This window comes from Cicer arietinum, chromosome 7, assembly GCF_000331145.2.
Source record: "Cicer arietinum cultivar CDC Frontier isolate Library 1 chromosome 7, Cicar.CDCFrontier_v2.0, whole genome shotgun sequence".
NCBI classification, from domain to species: Eukaryota; Viridiplantae; Streptophyta; class Magnoliopsida; order Fabales; family Fabaceae; genus Cicer; species Cicer arietinum.
This window is the reverse complement of record NC_021166.2, coordinates 53,394,969-53,398,892: the sequence shown is the minus strand read 5'-3', so window position 1 is coordinate 53,398,892 and position 3,924 is coordinate 53,394,969. Positions and strand designations below refer to the sequence as shown.

The window sequence follows — 3,924 nt, the reverse complement described above, 5'->3', positions numbered from 1 at the left end:
GTGTAAGGTTTTAGGTGTTGTTTGTGTTGTGTATATAAAATAATAAAACAGTGGAGATAAGTTTTACTTTTGGTTTCATGCATATGTGATACTAGTCTCAACGTAAAGATATAATGTTGAACTTTGAACTCAAAAAATCATGATTTGCAATTGATCTATTATTAAGGGCAGGTCTTGCTACGCCAACGCACACATCACTTGACAAATGTGTATGGTCTGCCTGTCATGTGCAATTTGTTTTGCATAGTTTTGTCCATCATTTATTTTGTTATAGATTCATACCATATGAGAAGGGCACAACTTTACCCACCCAAATTTTTTTAACTACCCATGAATTTGGAAGTATACATTTAGTTGAGAAAAATTGTGTTTTTGTTTAAAAATGTATTTTCAGAGAACATGAACTGTCTTTTTTGAATGTGTCCTTCCAAAGTGACTTTGGAGGGTCAGAAGAGTCGAGCACTTAGGAAAACATTCTGACTTTCCATTATCTAAGGCACTTGGGTCGTCCTTTAAATATGCATTATAACTTGCATCGTTTGTGTCTCTGAATTGCTTGGTTTAGTCAAGGTTCATCGAGATGTCTGATTATCTATAATTGATGGGATGTTTTTGTTTTGTACAATTATACTTACAATAATTTTCAAGGCATATTAGGAAAGTCAACGAGACAGGTAAAGAGTACTCTCCTAGCTCCTATCACCTTTCTCAACTTTTGCTAGCAAAAGTTTTTCTTTTTCTTTTCTTCTCTCTGCATATTTTCATAGATCTTTACTGAACATTGGAGTTAAAGAGTCGACTCTACTCTAGTTCATGTTGTTGTTTGTTATATCTTCTATTGGAAAATGCTACAACAATTTGAATAAGATGAATATAAAGGTGAAGATAATTGCACAAATAATTCCAAGGCATGTGTGCCCACATCACACATCAACATTTCTTTTTATAGGCATCATACTATTCAAGATTCCTTCCGCATTTTATTTTATTTTTTTATCTTATAAGAGATTTTAATTTCACCACCCATTATTTATATCTACGTGATAGTACCTGAAATATTCAGTGAGAATTCAACGAAATCAATGTTCTTTTTAATTATAATAATAATAATAATTATTTATTATAATAATAATTATTTATTATAATAATTATTATTATTATTACTATCGATAATAAACGCAGATCAATAAAAATGCAAAATCCGAGTCAGTTACACAATATTAAATCTAATAATATTTCAATGAAAACCCCCATTCTGATTATCTTGGTTGCTATAGATGTGTTACAGGGTTAGATTGTAATTTAAAGCAGTGAGTAATAATGGTTTGAAGTAGTACTTACTCTCTCATCTTCTTAATCATTTACTCTTGTGGTACTATTCTACTTCTTAGCCTCCGGAAATAAAATGTAGAACCTACTTGATTTGCAATCTTCTAATCGATTTTCACGGTTTATGATGTTAATGTATTTAATTGAAACTTACTTGGAAATGCGGCATCATACAGTACTCAAACTTCCTACTCTTCCAAAGGCTTTAGAAGAAGTTATTGCCAAGATAAATTTCAGAAATCTAGAGCTTATAGTCTAGATTGAAGCGGTTTTTTTTTTCTTTTCTTTTATGTAAACTAGTATGTAACCCGTACGTTGCACGGAAATAATATACATTTTAATAAATAAATTATTATATTAATATATATATATATTAATATATATATATATATATATATATATTCTCATAAATTTTATTGACATGTCAATATTACTGATAGCAACACTCTTTAATGATCATACAGTTTTTTTTCTTTCCAACAAAATTTGTTATAAAACAATACTTTTAATTTTAAACAAATAAAAACAATAATTATTAAATAAATAAGTAATTAGATCAGATGAAATAAGAATTTTTAAAATAATGGACATGACATATATAACTTAAGTATGTTATTTATATGAAATACATGATATTTAAAAATTTATGTAAATTTTGTTGAAATATCTTTCATTTCAGTACTACTCACAAAATACTACAGAAAAATAATCTTCTCATTACAAAAAAAATTACAATACACAAAAAAACTATGGTTATCTTTTATCTTTAAATTTGTATGTTAGTCTTCATTAATCTTTCATTTCTTTTGAATTTGCATGATATTTAATAATAAATTTAGAATGTAAAATGTATAATAAATTAGTAAAATAGTAGTTTTAAAAAATCATTACACACTTTTACAAAAACTGATCAAATCATGGTGGAACAAATTTGTTAAATCAGTTGTTGTTGAAGTTTGAAAAACCATTACTCCTACATAAAAACTGTCGAATCAATAATGAATTATATTTTTTTTAATTCTTAAATAAATTTTATATTTATTTAAATATATTATTATTTTTCTATTTTTCTCTTCAATGTAACTTTGTGATAACAATGTTTATTAAATAACCTAAAATCAAAATTATTAAGACGGACAACAACTATGTGGCAACATTGTTTATTAGATAAACTATAATCAAAATTATTAAGACCGACAACAACTATATATGAGAGAAATCTTATAAATATACATACACAAAATGTATAAATTTTTTAAACAAAATTTAAAAACATAAACAATAATAAAATATATATAACAAAGTAGTAATTTTTTTATATAAATAGAATAAAATAACAATGACATATTAATCCAGAAATTTGTTGTACACAGCTCCTTCAAGAATGTTAATCTCAAATCCAGAAATAAAAGCTCACGTTTGCTTCAATTTTATCCTCTAAAAATATGAAACACATCTTTCTAACAACAAATAAGATCGTGTATAATTTAAAATTTGAATTTATAAACAAAAGAATTAAACTTTAACATCACCCATCAAGACCATTTCTAGCGTAAAATATATGTTTTGACGTTGACATGAACAATGTCACAACTTTATCAACCAAATTCCATGAATCATTATTTGGAGAAATTGAAGCAACAAAATCTGATTTTTTTCGAAAAAAGATAAACACAAAAATGAATAACGAATTTTGGTAAAAAAAAAATTAACTAATAAGAAATTGTGTATATAGTAGATAATGTGAATGATATTTATAAGAGAGACACAAAAAATGAGAGATCATTAGAGAAATAATTACATTTCATTTGACCACTCAATTCTCAACCGTGAAACGTGAAATGTGAAATGTCAAGTCGTAATTATATTTTATTTTTAATTTATTTTTCTCATTTTTTAATTGACCATTAAATTCTCAACGTATCGTGGACAAAGATCGTGATGTAACAGAAGTTTTATGCTTTTCTTACAAAAAAAACTTTTTATTTTTAATTCATTCCTTTTATTTTTTAAATGGCTATTAACTTCTCAAGCATAAGCACTATTATTTCTATTAATAGAAATTTGATATTTTCTTAACACTCTAGTTTGTTGACACGTGTCAAACTTGTCAATTTATCATGTTTGCTTTATTATAATGTATAGATTTTGTTTGTTTTATTTAATTATTTATAATAATTAAATAATTATGTGTATTCTGTCTTACATTAGCAAGCTCGACGTATATGTGTATATCTATATAGCACCCACGTTTTTAGTAGAAGACGAATCTTGATGTCTAACACTAACACGACACCGACATAGTAATTACATGTGTCATATTAATTACATTCAATTAATTAACATGTGTTGCCAGTACTCTAATACATGTCTGTTAACGATTTTCAGTTACGTTTTTGTTCGTAAGTTTGGGACAATAGTGAAGAATTCTGCAATTTTGTTCTTTGGGGTTTGCTTGGTGTTTGGGACACTTATTTATGTTCATTTTATCATTACCGTTTGATGCTTATACTTGATTTCAAAAATCGGGTGATTTTGTGACATTAATAGGTCTGAATGCAGAAAATGAAATAATCCACACCTTAGTACAAATTA

The 3,924-nt window shown here is 26.2% G+C and overlaps 1 protein-coding gene across 1 annotated transcript in view; it reads left to right on the top strand.

Moving 5' to 3' along the window:
- The window catches only part of LOC101495938 (protein REVEILLE 3), a 5,850-nt gene extending 5,802 nt beyond the window's left edge, over nucleotides 1-48 (top strand). The window contains exon 8 of the mRNA XM_004510690.4: nucleotides 1-48. This exon is cut by the window's left edge and continues 499 nt beyond it. The gene's annotated coding sequence lies outside the window, so the exon portion shown is untranslated.
- Nucleotides 49-3,924: the final 3,876 nt, after the last annotated feature.